Source organism: Martes martes (assembly GCF_963455335.1).
Source record: "Martes martes genome assembly, chromosome: Y".
In the NCBI taxonomy this organism is placed as follows: Eukaryota; Metazoa; Chordata; class Mammalia; order Carnivora; family Mustelidae; genus Martes; species Martes martes.
In genome coordinates, this window is record NC_137907.1 from 11,880,276 (window position 1) to 11,898,963 (window position 18,688).

Sequence of the window (18,688 nt, forward strand, 5' to 3'; positions counted from 1 at the left end):
TTTTCTGAGGAGGTGAGGTAGTTATTCACCTTTTGAGAGATCATCCCTGTTTGTCCAGGGCAGCCTCCACTACGGGGTTGGCCTTGGTACATTGGAGGATGATCCTAATCTGTGGGGTTGGGGGCAATGGAACGGCAGATTGTCCTTTGAGAGAGAGCCGGCCCTATGGGGCGGTGTGGCTCCGGGGGCCCCAGTCTGGAGGGTGTGTCGGCCAGGGCTGTGGGCTGAGAAGCCTGAAAACACATCCTCCGCTTGGGTGGGGACGAGGGTATGGCAGGTCGGATCTCCATTCCGTGAGGGAGGTCCTCAGGAGAGGAAGAAGAGAGTGTGAGGCGGTTCCTCAGGCTTGTGCCTCTGGATTTTGTGTCGCGGGAGCCCGTGGCATGGAGGCTTGGCCTCTTGGGCCATGGACGAATCTCCCGCCATGGGGATTTGGCCCGACTACCAGGAGTTTGGTGCCATTCTGTGGGATTGGAGAAGTCCTGATCTCTGCCTCAGTTGTCCCTCCAAAAGAGGGATCGCAGAGCAGAGCCCTGGCTACGGGTGACCTCTGGTTAGGACTGGGTGCCTAGGGGCATGGGCAGCCCCATATGCGGGCTCATGGTACGGCCCCTGAAAAGCCTCACTAGAGCTCAGGTCTCACTCTGAGCATCACAAGGCGTGTTTGTGCGCAAGGCGGCCCTCAAGCATGGGCATGGCCTCATGGAACATGCTGGTTTCTCCTACCCTGAAGATTGGACACCATGCCAACAGCAAGATTTCCTGCCATGGGGAGGGAGGAGCTCTAATTTCTGCCTCTGTTCCACCCCTGTGCAGTGATTGGAGAGAAAGCCTTGGTTCTGAAGCCTGGAAACCCAGGTTTGGGAGAGATGATGGCCTAATGCCAGGGCAGGTCCAATGTGCTTGCTGTGTGGCCAGCTGTCCGGGTGTCGGTCTGGATGTCTGGGCTCAGGTTGTGTCAGAGAGAGCATTCGTGCCCAGGGGAGCCTATATACTTGGGGTGCTGTCGAGTGGCGTGTAGATTGATCCTCATTTTGGGTCTCTGGTCAGCCGCAGAGGGCAACATTTTTCTCCTGGTGTGCCCGCAGAGGGCTGCGTTGTGGCCCCGGAATTCCCAATCTGGAGGGCTTGGGGGCCGGGAGTGTGAGCACAAAAGTCTGACAACACAAACTAGGGTAAGGCTACGGGGGGAGGGCCCGGCAGACCCACTCTGCAGAGGTCGAATCGATATTTCCTGCATCTGAAGTCAGGGCGAGGATCCGAGGTTAGGCTAGGTTGCAGTTTGTGTCCATGTTGGGCCCTTCATGAGGAGGGGTGCCTCGTGTCCATGGTGGTTTGCCGTCGATGGGAATTGTGAGATGCTCCCAACCGCAAGGATTCCTTCTGCCGGGCATACGATTCCTTTTGTAAGTCTGCACGACATCGTCTATGGAAAGACTCGAGAACAGGGTTGTAAGGATGGGTGCCTGGGCCAACCAGCTTACGTTCCCATTGTATCCAGCATCAAGGCCATGTGCGATCTGCAGGCTCTGCTGGAGCTAACCAGGGGGCTGAGTTGAATTGGACTCTCCCGAGGATGGATCATAATGTGCGTCTGTGTCTATGGAGACTTTGGAATGTGACTGTGGTTTGGGCTCTGATGTATTCTCCTAGCCGGAGTGTTTTTGCAGCTCCCAAGAGCACGTTTCCCTTGTGGAGAGCAGTGGAGCTCGAATCGGTGCCTCAGGCAACCCCCCTAGAATTTTATTGGAAACCGGACTATGAAGAGAGTGCCTGGAATGCAAAGCGAGGATCCAGATGAGGGCCTCGGGTCCTGTCCTGCTCAATCTTCTGTTTGGGGGGACATCCGTCTGCTTTTCCGAGTGGCGGTATAGGCTCACCTTTAAAGAAATCGCCCCTGTTTTTCCAGGGTGGCCTCCACTGTGGTGATGGACTCGGGGCCCTGGAGGTTTCTCCTAATCTGCATGGTTGTGGGCAATGGAATGGGCAGAGATTCCTTGGAAATGGCAGGCGCTGTAGTGCCGTGGTGCTCCAGGGGCCCCATTTTCGAGGGTGTGTGGGCCAGGGCTGAAGGGACAGGAGTCTGAGAAAACCTAATGGGCTTCGGTTGGGGCCTAGTGTCTGGCGGCTGGTTCTACACCCTTTGAGGGGAGCTCCACAGGATGGGAACGAAGTGTGAGTGTGAGGAGGTTGCTCAGGCTTGTGTCTCTGGATTTTGTGTCAAGGATGGCCGTGGCATGTAGTGGAGGCCTCTTGGGCCAGGGGACGAGTATCCCACTATGGGGATTTGAGCCGGCTACCAGGAGTTTGTTGTCATTCTGTGGGATGGGAGGAGTCCTGCTCTCTGCCTCCAGTGTCCCTCCAAAGAGCGATTCCAGAGCAGAGCAGAGCCCTGGGTTCGGGTGACCTCTGGCTAGGTTTGTTCGCTATGGGCATGGCCAGCCCCAAATGGGGCACATGATCCAGACTTTGGCTCCTAGCAACAAGGCATGTTCGATATGAAGGCTCTCCCCGAGCTACACAGGGGGCTGAGTTGAAATGGGCACTCGTGATGATGGGTCATCACGTGGGTCTGTGTCCATGGAGACCTTTGACTGTGGCGGTGGCTCTGGGGCCCTGAAGTATTCTCCCAAACGGAGGGTTTTCACAGAACCAAAGAGCACGTTTCCCATGTGGAGAGGAGAGGAGTTTGAATTGGTGCTCAGGCAAGCCCCAAAGGGTCTATTGGAAACAGGGCTCTGAGGAGAGATGCCTGGAAACCAAAGCAGGGACTCATATTAGAGCCTAGGATACTTTCCGGTTGACTCTTCTGTTTGTGGGGACATCCGCCTGCATGTCTGAGTGGAGGTCGTTGCTCAGCTTGTGTCAGATCGTCCCTGTTTGTCCAGGGTGGCCTCCACTATTGGGATGGCCTCGGGGATCTGGGCGGTTTCTAGTGATCTGTAGGGCGCTGGCCCATGGAATGGGCAGAGTTTCCTTGGAGAGGGCAGGCACTGTAGTGCGGTGTGGCTGCAGGGGCCCCAGTCTGGAGGGAGTGTGGCCCAGTTCTGTGGGAACCGAAGTCTGAAAACCCATCCCCAGCTTAGGTTGGGGCCTAGGGTATGGCAGGCCGTATCTGCATTCCGTGGGGGGAGCTCCTCGGAATAGGACTGAAGAGTGAGTGTGAGGCGGTTGCTCAGGCTTGTGTCTCTGGATTTTGTGTCAAGGATGGCCGTGGCATGGAGGGGTGGACGCTCGGGCAATGGACAAGTCTCCAGCTTCGGGGATTTGTCCCGGCTACCAGGAGGTTGGCGTTATTCCGTTGGATTGGAGGAGTCCTGTGCTCTACCTCAGGTGTCCCTCTAAATAGGGATTCCAGAGTAGAGCTCTAGGTATGGATGACCTCTGCTTAGGCCTGGGTGCCTAGTGGCTTGGCCAGCCCCATATGCGGGCGCATGGTCCAGCCACTGAGAAGCCTCCCTTGAGCTCAGGGCACACGCTGAGGGTCACAATGCGTGTGTTTGCCCAAGGCGGCCCTCCAGCATGGTCGTGGCCTCATGGCCCACGCTGGTTTCTCCTAGTCTGGAGGTGGGACACCATGCCAATAGCAAGGGTACTGCCAGGGGGAGGGGTGTGTTCTAATGTCTGCAGCAGGTCCACCCCTGCACAGTGACTGGAGATAATGTCTAGGTTCTGGAGCCTGAAAACCCAGGTTGGAAAGAGATGGTGGCCTAACGCCTCGGCGGGACCAAAGTGCTGGGTGTGTGTCCACCTCTCAGGAGGTTGGTCTGAATGTGTCAGAGAGGGCATTAGTGCCCAGGGCCGCCTATCCAATTGGGTTGCTGTCGAGTGGCGTGCAGGTTGATCCTCCTCTGGGGTCTCTGGGCCGACGCCGAGGACAACGATTTCCTGCCGGTGGGCAGGCCGAGTGCTCCATAGGGGCTCCGGATTTCCCAACCTGGAGGGCTTCTGGGCCAGGAGTGTGAAGACGGAAGTCTGAGAACACAAGCTACGGTACGGTTACAGGTTGATGGCATTTGGCCCGCTCTGCAGAGGTTGAATCGAGATCTCCTGCATCCGATGGCAGGGCGAGGATCTGACATTGGCTCAGGTTGGAGTTTGCTTCCAGGTTGGGCCCTTCATGAAGAGGGGTGCCTCATGCGGCCGTGGAGGTTTGCCCAAATGGGGAGGTTGAGATGCTCCCAACAGAAAGGACTCCTTCTGCAGGGCATTCGATTCCTTTGGATGGCTCCACGACTCCCCATACGGAAAGACTCGAGAACAGGGTTCTAAGGATGGGTGCCTGGGCAACCCAGCTCGCATCCCCATTGTCTCCTAGCACAAGGCACGTTCGATCTGCAGGCTCTGGCGGAGCAAACCAGGGGGATGAGTTGACATGGACTCTTGTGAGGATGGGTCATAATGTGGGTCGGTGTCCCTGGAGACCTGGGAATGGGGCATTGTCTCTGGGGCCATGAAGTATTCTCCTAAACGGAGGGTCTTCCGAGCTCCAAAGGGCACGTTTCCCATGTGGAGACGAGTGGTGTTGGAATCGGTGCCTCAGGCAACCCCCACAGGCTGGTATTTGAGACAGGGCTGGGAGGAGAGATGCCTGGACAAGAGACCGAGGATTCAGATTAGGTCCTCGGGTCCTGTCTGATTCAACTTCTGTTTCTGGGCACGTCCATCTGCTTTTCTGAGGAGGTGAGGTAGTTATTCACCTTTTGAGAGATCATCCCTGTTTGTCCAGGGCAGCCTCCACTACGGGGTTGGCCTCGGGTACATTGGAGGATGATCCTAATCTGTGGGGTTGGGGGCAATGGAACGGCAGATTGTCCTTTGAGAGAGAGCCGGCCCTATGGGGCGGTGTGGCTCTGGGGGCCCCAGTCTGGAGGGTGTGTGGGCCAGGGCTGTGGGCTGAGAAGCCTGAAAACACATCCTCCGCTTGGGTGGGGACGAGGGTATGGCAGGTCGGATCTCCATTCCGTGAGGGAGGTCCTCAGGAGAGGAAGAAGAGAGTGTGAGGCGGTTCCTCAGGCTTGTGCCTCTGGATGTTGTGTCGCGGGAGCCCGTGGCATGGAGGCTTGTCCTCTTGGGCCATGGACGAATCTCCCGCCATGGGGATTTGGCCCGACTACCAGGAGTTTGGTGCCATTCTGTGGGATTGGAGAAGTCCTGATCTCTGCCTCAGTTGTCCCTCCAAAAGAGGGATCGCAGAGCAGAGCCCTGGCTACGGGTGACCTCTGGTTAGGACTGGGTGCCTAGGGGCATGGGCAGCCCCATATGCCGGCTCATGGTACGGCCCCTAAAAAGCCTCACTAGAGCTCAGGTCTCACTCTGAGCATCACAAGGCGTGTTTGTGCGCAAGGCGGCCCTCAAGCATGGGCATGGCCTCATGGAACATGCTGGTTTCTCCTACCCTGAAGATTGGACACCATGCCAACAGCAAGATTTCCTGCCAGGGGGAGGGAGGAGCTCTAATTTCTGCCTCTGTTCCACCCCTGTGCAGTGATTGGAGAGAAAGCCTTGGTTCTGAAGCCTGGAAACCCAGGTTTGGGAGAGATGATGGCCTAATGCCAGGGCAGGTCCAATGTGCTTGCTGTGTGGCCAGCTGTCCGGGTGTCGGTCTGGATGTCTGGGCTCAGGTTGTGTCAGAGAGAGCATTCGTGCCCAGGGGAGCCTATATAATTGGGGTGCTGTCGAGTGGCGTGTAGATTGATCCTCATTTTGGGTCTCTGGTCAGCCGCAGAGGGCAACATTTTTCTCCTGGTGTGCCGGCAGAGGGCTCCGTTGTGGCCCCGGAATTCCCAATCTGGAGGGCTTGGGGGCCGGGAGTGTGAGCACAAAAGTCTGACAACACAAACTAGGGTAAGGCTATGGGGGGAGGGCCCGGCAGACCCACTCTGCAGAGGTCGAATCGATATTTCCTGCATCTGAAGTCAGGGCGAGGATCCGCGGTTAGCCTAGGTTGCAGTTTGTGTCCATGTTGGGCCCTTCATGAGGAGGGGTGCCTCGTGTCCATGGTGGTTTGCCGTCGATGGGAATTGTGAGATGCTCCCAACCGCAAGGATTCCTTCTGCCGGGCATACGATTCCTTTTGTAAGTCTGCACGACATCGTCTATGGAAAGACTCGAGAACAGGGTTGTAAGGATGGGTGCCTGGGCCAACCAGCTTACGTTCCCATTGTATCCAGCATCAAGGCCATGTGCGATCTGCAGGCTCTGCTGGAGCTAACCAGGGGGCTGAGTTGAATTGGACTCTCCCGAGGATGGATCATAATGTGCGTCTGTGTCTATGGAGACTTTGGAATGTGGCGGTGGCTTGGGCTCTGATGTATTCTCCTAGCCGGAGTGTTTTTGCAGCTCCCAAGAGCACGTTTCCCTTGTGGAGAGCAGTGGAGCTCGAATCGGTGCCTCAGGCAACCCCCCTAGAATTTTATTGGAAACCGGACTATGAATAGAGTGCCTGGAATGCAAAGCGAGGATCCAGATGAGGGCCTCGGGTCCTGTCCTGCTCAATCTTCTGTTTGGGGGGACATCCGTCTGCTTTTCCGAGTGGCGGTATTGGCTCACCTTTAAAGAAATCGCCCCTGTTTTTCCAGGGTGGCCTCCACTGTGGTGATGGACTCGGGGCCCTGGAGGTTTCTCCTAATCTGCATGGTTGTGGGCAATGGAATGGGCAGAGATTCCTTGGAAATGGCAGGCGCTGTAGTGCCGTGGTGCTCCAGGGGCCCCATTTTCGAGGGTGTGTGGGCCAGGGCTGAAGGGACAGAAGTCTGAGAAAACCAAATGGGCTTCGGTTGGGGCCTAGTGTCTGGCGGCTGGTTCTGCACCCTTTGAGGGGAGCTCCACAGGATGGGAACGAAGTGTGAGTGTGAGGAGGTTGCTCAGGCTTGTGTCTCTGGATTTTGTGTCAAGGATGGCCGTGGCATGTAGTGGAGGCCTCTTGGGCCAGGGGACGAGTATCCCACTATGGGGATTTGAGCCGGCTACCAGGAGTTTGTTGTCATTCTGTGGGATGGGAGGAGTCCTGCTCTCTGCCTCCAGTGTCCCTCCAAAGAGCGATTCCAGAGCAGAGCAGAGCCCTGGGTTCGGGTGACCTCTGGCTAGGTTTGTTCGCTATGGGCATGGCCAGCCCCAAATGGGGCACATGATCCAGACTTTGGCTCCTAGCAACAAGGCATGTTCGATGTGAAGGCTCTCCCCGAGCTACACAGGGGGCTGAGTTGAAATGGGCACTCGTGATGATGGGTCATCACGTGGGTCTGTGTCCATGGAGACCTTTGACTGTGGCGGTGGCTCTGGGGCCCTGAAGTATTCTCCCAAACGGAGGGTTTTCACAGAACCAAAGAGCACGTTTCCCATGTGGAGAGGAGAGGAGTTTGAATTGGTGCTCAGGCAAGCCCCAAAGGGTCTATTGGAAACAGGGCTCTGAGGAGAGATGCCTGGAAACCAAAGCAGGGACTCATATTAGAGCCTAGGATACTTTCCGGTTGACTCTTCTGTTTGTGGGGGCATCCGTCTGCATGTCTGAGTGGAGGTCGTTGCTCAGCTTGTGTCAGATCGTCCCTGTTTGTCCAGGGTGGCCTCCACTATTGGGATGGCCTCGGGGATCTGGGCGGTTTCTAGTGATCTGTAGGGCGCTGGCCCATGGAATGGGCAGAGTTTCCTTGGAGAGGGCAGGCACTGTAGTGCGGTGTGGCTCCAGGGGCCCCAGTGTGGAGGGAGTGTGGCCCAGTTCTGTGGGAACCGAAGTCTGAAAACCCATCCCCAGCATAGGTTGGGGCCTAGGGTATGGCAGGCCGTATCTGCATTCCGTGGGGGGAGCTCCTCGGAATAGGACTGAAGAGTGAGTGTGAGGAGGTTGCTCAGGCTTGTGTCTCTGGATTTTGTGTCAAGGATGGCCGTGGCATGGAGGGGTGGACGCTCGGGCAATGGACAAGTCTCCAGCTTCGGGGATTTGGCTACCAGGAGGTTGGCGTCATTCCGTTGGATTGGAGGAGTCCTGTGCTATACCTCAGGTGTCCCTCTAAATAGGGATTCCAGAGTAGAGCTCTAGGTATGGATGACCTCTGCTTAGGCCTGGGTGCCTAGTGGCTTGGCCAGCCCCATATGCGGGCGCATGGTCCAGCCACTGAGAAGCCTCCCTTGAGCTCAGGGCACACGCTGAGGGTCACAATGCGTGTGTTTGCCCAAGGCGGCCCTCCAGCATGGTCATGGCCTCATGGCCCACGCTGGTTTCTCCTAGTCTGGAGGTGGGACACCATGCCAATAGCAAGGTTACTGCCAGGGGGAGGGGTGTGTTCTAATGTCTGCAGCAGGTCCACCCCTGCACAGTGACTGGAGATAATGTCTAGGTTCTGGAGCCTGAAAACCCAGGTTGGAAAGAGATGGTGGCCTAACGCCTCGGCGGGACCAAAGTGCTGGGTGTGTGTCCACCTCTCTGGAGGTTGGTCTGAATGTGTCAGAGAGGGCATTAGTGCCCAGGGCCGCCTATCCAATTGGGTTGCTGTCGAGTGGCGTGCAGGTTGATCCTCCTCTGGGGTCTCTGGGCCGACGCCGAGGACAACGATTTCCTGCCGGTGGGCAGGCCGAGTGCTCCATAGGGGCTCCGGATTTCCCAACCCGGAGGGCTTCTGGCCCAGGAGTGTGAAGACGGAAGTCTGAGAACACAAGCTACGGTACGGTTACAGGTTGATGGCATTTGGCCCGCTCTGCAGAGGTTGAATCGAGATCTCCTGCATCCGATGGCAGGGCGAGGATCTGACATTGGCTCAGGTTGGAGTTTGCTTCCAGGTTGGGCCCTTCATGAAGAGGGGTGCCTCATGCAGCCGTGGAGGTTTGCCCAAATGGGGAGGTTGAGATGCTCCCAACAGAAAGGACTCCTTCTGCAGGGCATTCGATTCCTTTGGATGGCTCCACGACTCCCCATACGGAAAGACTCGAGAACAGGGTTCTAAGGATGGGTGCCTGGGCAACCCAGCTCGCATCCCCATTGTCTCCTAGCACAAGGCACGTTCGATCTGCAGGCTCTGGCGGAGCTAACCAGGGGGATGAGTTGACATGGACTCTTGTGAGGATGGGTCATAATGTGGGTCGGTGTCCCTGGAGACCTGGGAATGGGGCATTGTCTCTGGGGCCCTGAAGTATTCTCCCAAACGGGGGGTCTTCCCAGCTCCAAAGGGCACGTTTCCCATGTGGAGACGAGTGGTGTTGGAATCGGTGCCTCAGGCAACCCCCACAGGCTGGTATTTGAGACAGGGCTGGGAGGAGAGACGCCTGGACAAGAGACCGAGGATTCAGATTAGGTCCTCGGGTCCTGTCTGGTCCAACTTCTGTTTCTGGGCACGTCCATCTGCTTTTCTGAGGAGGTGAGGTAGTTATTCACCTTTTGAGAGATCATCCCTGTTTGTCCAGGGCAGCCTCCACTACGGGGTTGGCCTCGGGTACATTGGAGGATGATCCTAATCTGTGGGGTTGGGGGCAATGGAACGGCAGATTGTCCTTTGAGAGAGAGCCGGCCCTATGGGGCGGTGTGGCTCTGGGGGCCCCAGTCTGGAGGGTGTGTGGGCCAGGGCTGTGGGCTGAGAAGCCTGAAAACACATCCTCCGCTTGGGTGGGGACGAGGGTATGGCAGGTCGGATCTCCATTCCGTGAGGGAGGTCCTCAGGAGAGGAAGAAGAGAGTGTGAGGCGGTTCCTCAGGCTTGTGCCTCTGGATGTTGTGTCGCGGGAGCCCGTGGCATGGAGGCTTGGCCTCTTGGGCCATGGACGAATCTCCCGCCATGGGGATTTGGCCCGACTACCAGGAGTTTGGTGCCATTCTGTGGGATTGGAGAAGTCCTGATCTCTGCCTCAGTTGTCCCTCCAAAAGAGGGATCGCAGAGCAGAGCCCTGGCTACGGGTGACCTCTGGTTAGGACTGGGTGCCTAGGGGCATGGGCAGCCCCATATGCCGGCTCATGGTACGGCCCCTAAAAAGCCTCACTAGAGCTCAGGTCTCACTCTGAGCATCACAAGGCGTGTTTGTGCGCAAGGCGGCCCTCAAGCATGGGCATGGCCTCATGGAACATGCTGGTTTCTCCTACCCTGAAGATTGGACACCATGCCAACAGCAAGATTTCCTGCCAGGGGGAGGGAGGAGCTCTAATTTCTGCCTCTGTTCCACCCCTGTGCAGTGATTGGAGAGAAAGCCTTGGTTCTGAAGCCTGGAAACCCAGGTTTGGGAGAGATGATGGCCTAATGCCAGGGCAGGTCCAATGTGCTTGCTGTGTGGCCAGCTGTCCGGGTGTCGGTCTGGATGTCTGGGCTCAGGTTGTGTCAGAGAGAGCATTCGTGCCCAGGGGAGCCTATATAATTGGGGTGCTGTCGAGTGGCGTGTAGATTGATCCTCATTTTGGGTCTCTGGTCAGCCGCAGAGGGCAACATTTTTCTCCTGGTGTGCCGGCAGAGGGCTCCGTTTTGGCCCCGGAATTCCCAATCTGGAGGGCTTGGGGGCCGGGAGTGTGAGCACAAAAGTCTGACAACACAAACTAGGGTAAGGCTATGGGGGGAGGGCCCGGCAGACCCACTCTGCAGAGGTCGAATCGATATTTCCTGCATCTGAAGTCAGGGCGAGGATCCGAGGTTAGCCTAGGTTGCAGTTTGTGTCCATGTTGGGCCCTTCATGAGGAGGGGTGCCTCGTGTCCATGGTGGTTTGCCGTCGATGGGAATTGTGAGATGCTCCCAACCGCAAGGATTCCTTCTGCCGGGCATACGATTCCTTTTGTAAGTCTGCACGACATCGTCTTTGGAAAGACTCGAGAACAGGGTTGTAAGGATGGGTGCCTGGGCCAACCAGCTTACGTTCCCATTGTATCCAGCATCAAGGCCATGTGCGATCTGCAGGCTCTGCTGGAGCTAACCAGGGGGCTGAGTTGAATTGGACTCTCCCGAGGATGGATCATAATGTGCGTCTGTGTCTATGGAGACTTTGGAATGTGGCGGTGGCTTGGGCTCTGATGTATTCTCCTAGCCGGAGTGTTTTTGCAGCTCCCAAGAGCACGTTTCCCTTGTGGAGAGCAGTGGAGCTCGAATCGGTGCCTCAGGCAACCCCCCTAGAATTTTATTGGAAACCGGACTATGAATAGAGTGCCTGGAATGCAAAGCGAGGATCCAGATGAGGGCCTCGGGTCCTGTCCTGCTCAATCTTCTGTTTGGGGGGACATCCGTCTGCTTTTCCGAGTGGCGGTATTGGCTCACCTTTAAAGAAATCGCCCCTGTTTTTCCAGGGTGGCCTCCACTGTGGTGATGGACTCGGGGCCCTGGAGGTTTCTCCTAATCTGCATGGTTGTGGGCAATGGAATGGGCAGAGATTCCTTGGAAATGGCAGGCGCTGTAGTGCCGTGGTGCTCCAGGGGCCCCATTTTCGAGGGTGTGTGGGCCAGGGCTGAAGGGACAGAAGTCTGAGAAAACCAAATGGGCTTCGGTTGGGGCCTAGTGTCTGGCGGCTGGTTCTGCACCCTTTGAGGGGAGCTCCACAGGATGGGAAAGAAGTGTGAGTGTGAGGAGGTTGCTCAGGCTTGTGTCTCTGGATTTTGTGTCAAGGATGGCCGTGGCATGTAGTGGAGGCCTCCTGGGCCAGGGGACGAGTATCCCACTATGGGGATTTGAGCCGGCTACCAGGAGTTTGTTGTCATTCTGTGGGATGGGAGGAGTCCTGCTCTCTGCCTCCAGTGTCCCTCCAAAGAGCGATTCCAGAGCAGAGCAGAGCCCTGGGTTCGGGTGACCTCTGGCTAGGTTTGTTCGCTATGGGCATGGCCAGCCCCAAATGGGGCACATGATCCAGACTTTGGCTCCTAGCAACAAGGCATGTTCGATGTGAAGGCTCTCCCCGAGCTACACAGGGGGCTGAGTTGAAATGGGCACTCGTGATGATGGGTCATCACGTGGGTCTGTGTCCATGGAGACCTTTGACTGTGGCGGTGGCTCTGGGGCCCTGAAGTATTCTCCCAAACGGAGGGTTTTCACAGAACCAAAGAGCACGTTTCCCATGTGGAGAGGAGAGGAGTTGGAATTGGTGCTCAGGCAAGCCCCAAAGGCTCTATTGGAAACAGGGCTCTGAGGAGAGATGCCTGGAAACCAAAGCAGGGACTCATATTAGAGGCTAGGATACTTTCCGGTTGACTCTTCTGTTTGTGGGGGAATCCGTCTGCATGTCTGAGTGGAGGTCGTTGCTCAGCTTGTGTCAGATCGTCCCTGTTTGTCCAGGGTGGCCTCCACTATTGGGATGGCCTCGGGGATCTGGGCGGTTTCTAGTGATCTGTAGGGCGCTGGCCCATGGAATGGGCAGAGTTTCCTTGGAGAGGGCAGGCACTGTAGTGCGGTGTGGCTCCAGGGGCCCCAGTCTGGAGGGAGTGTGGCCCAGTTCTGTGGGAACCGAAGTCTGAAAACCCATCCCCAGCATAGGTTGGGGCCTAGGGTATGGCAGGCCGTATCTGCATTCCGTGGGGGGAGCTCCTCGGAATAGGACTGAAGAGTGAGTGTGAGGAGGTTGCTCAGGCTTGTGTCTCTGGAATTTGTGTCAAGGATGGCCGTGGCATGGAGGGGTGGACGCTCGGGCAATGGACAAGTCTCCAGCTTCGGGGATTTGGCTACCAGGAGGTTGGCGTCATTCCGTTGGATTGGAGGAGTCCTGTGCTCTACCTCAGGTGTCCCTCTAAATAGGGAATCCAGAGTAGAGCTCTAGGTATGGATGACCTCTGCTTAGGCCTGGGTGCCTAGTGGCTTGGCCAGCCCCATATGCGGGCGCATGGTCCAGCCACTGAGAAGCCTCCCTTGAGCTCAGGGCACACGCTGAGGGTCACAATGCGTGTGTTTGCCCAAGGCGGCCCTCCAGCATGGTCGTGGCCTCATGGCCCACGCTGGTTTCTCCTAGTCTGGAGGTGGGACACCATGCCAATAGCAAGGTTACTGCCAGGGGGAGGGGTGTGTTCTAATGTCTGCAGCAGGTCCACCCCTGCACAGTGACTGGAGATAATGTCTAGGTTCTGGAGCCTGAAAACCCAGGTTGGAAAGAGATGGTGGCCTAACGCCTCGGCGGGACCAAAGTGCTGGGTGTGTGTCCACCTCTCTGGAGGTTGGTCTGAATGTGTCAGAGAGGGCATTAGTGCCCAGGGCCGCCTATCCAATTGGGTTGCTGTCGAGTGGCGTGCAGGTTGATCCTCCTCTGGGGTCTCTGGGCCGACGCCGAGGACAACGATTTCCTGCCGGTGGGCAGGCCGAGTGCTCCATAGGGGCTCCGGATTTCCCAACCTGGAGGGCTTCTGGGCCAGGAGTGTGAAGACGGAAGTCTGAGAACACAAGCTACGGTAAGGTTACAGGTTGAGGGCATTTGGCCCGCTCTGCAGAGGTTGAATCGAGATCTCCTGCATCCGATGGCAGGGCGAGGATCTGACATTGGCTCAGGTTGGAGTTTGCTTCCAGGTTGGGCCCTTCATGAAGAGGGGTGCCTCATGCGGCCGTGGAGGTTTGCCCAAATGGGGAGGTTGAGATGCTCCCAACAGAAAGGACTCCTTCTGCAGGGCATTCGATTCCTTTGGATGGCTCCACGACTCCCCATACGGAAAGACTCGAGAACAGGGTTCTAAGGATGGGTGCCTGGGCAACCCAGCTCACATCCCCATTGTCTCCTAGCACAAGGCACGTTCGATCTGCAGGCTCTGGCGGAGCAAACCAGGGGGATGAGTTGACATGGACTCTTGTGAGGATGGGTCATAATGTGGGTCGGTGTCCCTGGAGACCTGGGAATGGGGCATTGTCTCTGGGGCCCTGAAGTATTCTCCTAAACGGAGGTTCTTCCCAGCTCCAAAGGGCACGTTTCCCATGTGGAGACGAGTGGTGTTGGAATCGGTGCTTCAGGCAACCCCCACAGGCTGGTATTTGAGACAGGGCTCGGAGGAGAGACGCCTGGACAAGAGACCGAGGATTCAGATTAGGTCCTCGGGTCCTGTCTGATTCAACTTCTGTTTCTGGGCACGTCCATCTGCTTTTCTGAGGAGGTGAGGTAGTTATTCACCTTTTGAGAGATCATCCCTGTTTGTCCAGGGCAGCCTCCACTACGGGGTTGGCCTCGGGTACATTGGAGGATGATCCTAATCTGTGGGGTTGGGGGCAATGGAACGGCAGATTGTCCTTTGAGAGAGAGCCGGCCCTATGGGGCGGTGTGGCTCCGGGGGCCCCAGTCTGGAGGGTGTGTGGGCCAGGGCTGTGGGCTGAGAAGCCTGAAAACACATCCTCCGCTTGGGTTGGGGACGAGGGTATGGCAGGTCGGATCTCCATTCCGTGAGGGAGGTCCTCAGGAGAGGAAGAAGAGAGTGTGTGGCGGTTCCTCAGGCTTGTGTCTCTGGATTTTGTGTCGCGGGAGCCCGTGGCATGGAGGCTCGGCCTCTTGGGCCATGGACGAATCTCCCGCCATGGGGATTTGGCCCGACTACCAGGAGTTTGGTGCCATTCTGTGGGATTGGAGAAGTCCTGATCTCTGCCTCAGTTGTCCCTCCAAAAGAGGGATCGCAGAGCAGAGCCCTGGCTACGGGTGACCTCTGGTTAGGACTGGGTGCCTAGGGGCATGGGCAGCCCCATATGCGGGCTCATGGTACGGCCCCTAAAAAGCCTCACTAGAGCTCAGGTCTCACTCTGAGCATCACAAGGCGTGTTTGTGCTCAAGGCGGCCCTCAAGCATGGGCATCGCCTCATGGAACATGCTGGTTTCTCCTACCCTGAAGACTGGACACCATGCCAACAGCAAGGTTTCCTGCCAGGGGGAGGGAGGAGCTCTAATTTCTGCCTCTGTTCCACCCCTGTGCAGTGATTAGAGAGAAATCTTGGTTCTGAAGCCTGGAAACCCAGGTTTGGGAGAGATGATGGCCTAATGCCAGGGCAGGTCCAATGTGCTTGCTGTGTGGCCAGCTGTCTGGGTGTCGGCCTGGAAGTCTGGGCTCAGGTTGTGTCAGGGAGAGCATTCGTGCCCAGGGGAGCCTATATAATTGGGGTGCTCTCGAGTGGCGTGTAGACTGATCCTCATTTTGGGTCTCTGGTCAGCCGCAGAGGGCAACATGTTTCTCCTGGTGTGCCGGCAGAGGGCTGCGTTGTGGCCCCGGAATTCCCAATCTAGGAGGGCTTGGGGGCCGGGAGTGGGAGCACAAAAGTCTGACAACACAAACTAGGGTAAGGCTATGGCGGGAGGGCCCGGCAGGCCCACTCTGCAGAGGTCGAATCGATATTTCCTGCATCTGAAGTCAGGGCGAGGATCCGAGGTTAGGCTAGGTTGCAGTTTGTGTCCATGTTGGGCCCTTCATGAAGAGGGGTGCCTCGTGTCCATGGTGGTTTGCCGTCGATGGGAATTGTGAGATGCTCCCAACCGCAAGGATTCCTTCTGCTGGGTATTCGATTCCTTTTGTAAGTCTGCACGACATCCTCTCCGGAAAGTCTCGAGAACAGGGTTCTAAGGATGGGTGCCTGGGCCAACCAGCTTACGTTCCCATTGTATCCAGCATCAAGGCCATGTGCGATCTGCAGGCTCTGCTGGAGCTAACCAGGGGGCTGAGTTGAATTGGACTCTCCCGAGGATGGATCATAATGTGCGTCTGTGTCTATGGAGACTTTGGAAGGTGGCGGTGACTTGGGCTCTGATGTATTCTCCTAGCCGGAGTGTTTTTGCAGCTCCCAAGAGCACGTTTCCCTTGGGGAGAGGAGTGGAGCTCGAATCGGTTCCTCAGGCAACCCCCCTAGAATTTTATTGGAAACCGGACTATGAATAGAGTGCCTGGAATGCAAAGCGAGGATCCAGATGAGGGCCTCGGGTCCTGTCCTGCTCAATCTTCTGTTTGGGGGGACATCCGTCTGCTTTTCCGAGTGGCGGTATTGGCTCACCTTTAAAGAAATCGCCCCTGTTTTTCCAGGGTGGCCTCCTCTGTGGTGATGGACTCCGGGCCCTGGAGGTTCTCCTAATCTGCATGGTTGTGGGCAATGGAATGGGCAGAGATTCCTTGGAAATGGCAGGCGCTGTAGTGCCGTGGTGCTCCAGGGGCCCCATATTCGAGGGTGTGTGGGCCAGGGCTGAAGGGACAGGAGTCTGAGAAAACCTAATGGGCTTCGGTTGGGGCCTAGTGTCTGGCGGCTGGTTCTACACCCTTTGAGGGGAGCTCCACAGGATGGGAACGAAGTGTGAGTGTGAGGAGGTTGCTCAGGCTTGTGTCTCTGGATTTTGTGTCAAGGATGGCCGTGGCATGTAGTGGAGGCCTCTTGGGCCAGGGGACGAGTATCCCACTATGGGGATTTGACCCGGCTACCAGGAGTTTGTTGTCATTCTGTGGGATGGGAGGAGACCTGCTCTCTGCCTCCAGTGTCCCTCCAAAGAGCGATTCCAGAGCAGAGCAGAGCCCTGGGTTCGGGTGACCTCTGGCTAGGTTTGTTCGCTATGGGCATGGCCAGCCCCAAATGGGGCACATGATCCAGACTTTGGCTCCTAGCAACAAGGCATGTTCGATGTGAAGGCTCTCCCCGAGCTACACAGGGGGCTGAGTTGAAATGGGCACTCGTGATGATGGGTCATCACGTGGGTCTGTGTCCATGGAGACCTTTGACTGTGGCGGTGGCTCTGGGGCCCTGAAGTATTCTCCCAAACGGAGGGTTTTCACAGAACCAAAGAGCACGTTTCCCATGTGGAGAGGAGAGGAGTTGGAATTGGTGCTCAGGCAAGCCCCAAAGGCTCTATTGGAAACAGGGCTCTGAGGAGAGATGCCTGGAAACCAAAGCAGGGACTCATATTAGAGCCTAGGATACTTTCCGGTTGACTCTTCTGTTTGTGGGGGAATCCGTCTGCATGTCTGAGTGGAGGTCGTTGCTCAGCTTGTGTCAGATCGTCCCTGTTTGTCCAGGGTGGCCTCCACTATTGGGATGGCCTCGGGGATCTGGGCGGTTTCTAGTGATCTGTAGGGCGCTGGCCCATGGAATGGGCAGAGTTTCCTTGGAGAGGGCAGGCACTGTAGTGCGGTGTGGCTCCAGGGGCCCCAGTCTGGAGGGAGTGTGGCCCAGTTCTGTGGGAACCGAAGTCTGAAAACCCATCCCCAGCATAGGTTGGGGCCTAGGGTATGGCAGGCCGTATCTGCATTCCGTGGGGGGAGCTCCTCGGAATAGGACTGAAGAGTGAGTGTGAGGAGGTTGCTCAGGCTTGTGTCTCTGGAATTTGTGTCAAGGATGGCCGTGGCATGGAGGGGTGGACGCTCGGGCAATGGACAAGTCTCCAGCTTCGGGGATTTGGCTACCAGGAGGTTGGCGTCATTCCGTTGGATTGGAGGAGTCCTGTGCTCTACCTCAGGTGTCCCTCTAAATAGGGAATCCAGAGTAGAGCTCTAGGTATGGATGACCTCTGCTTAGGCCTGGGTGCCTAGTGGCTTGGCCAGCCCCATATGCGGGCGCATGGTCCAGCCACTGAGAAGCCTCCCTTGAGCTCAGGGCACACGCTGAGGGTCACAATGCGTGTGTTTGCCCAAGGCGGCCCTCCAGCATGGTCGTGGCCTCATGGCCCACGCTGGTTTCTCCTAGTCTGGAGGTGGGACACCATGCCAATAGCAAGGTTACTGCCAGGGGGAGGGGTGTGTTCTAATGTCTGCAGCAGGTCCACCCCTGCACAGTGACTGGAGATAATGTCTAGGTTCTGGAGCCTGAAAACCCAGGTTGGAAAGAGATGGTGGCCTAACGCCTCGGCGGGACCAAAGTGCTGGGTGTGTGTCCACCTCTCTGGAGGTTGGTCTGAATGTGTCAGAGAGGGCATTAGTGCCCAGGGCCGCCTATCCAATTGGGTTGCTGTCGAGTGGCGTGCAGGTTGATCCTCCTCTGGGGTCTCTGGGCCGACGCCGAGGACAACGATTTCCTGCCGGTGGGCAGGCCGAGTGCTCCATAGGGGCTCCGGATTTCCCAACCTGGAGGGCTTCTGGGCCAGGAGTGTGAAGACGGAAGTCTGAGAACACAAGCTACGGTAAGGTTACAGGTTGAGGGCATTTGGCCCGCTCTGCAGAGTTTGAATCGAGATCTCCTGCATCCGATGGCAGGGCGAGGATCTGACATTGGCTCAGGTTGGAGTTTGCTTCCAGGTTGGGCCCTTCATGAAGAGGGGTGCCTCATGCGGCCGTGGAGGTTTGCCCAAATGGGGAGGTTGAGATGCTCCCAACAGAAAGGACTCCTTCTGCAGGGCATTCGATTCCTTTGGATGGCTCCACGACTCCCCATACGGAAAGACTCGAGAACAGGGTTCTAAGGATGGGTGCCTGGGCAACCCAGCTCACATCCCCATTGTCTCCTAGCACAAGGCACGTTCGATCTGCAGGCTCTGGCGGAGCAAACCAGGGGGATGAGTTGACATGGACTCTTGTGAGGATGGGTCATAATGTGGGTCGGTGTCCCTGGAGACCTGGGAATGGGGCATTGTCTCTGGGGCCCTGAAGTATTCTCCTAAACGGAGGTTCTTCCCAGCTCCAAAGGGCACGTTTCCCATGTGGAGACGAGTGGTGTTGGAATCGGTGCTTCAGGCAACCCCCACAGGCTGGTATTTGAGACAGGGCTCGGAGGAGAGACGCCTGGACAAGAGACCGAGGATTCAGATTAGGTCCTCGGGTCCTGTCTGATTCAACTTCTGTTTCTGGGCACGTCCATCTGCTTTTCTGAGGAGGTGA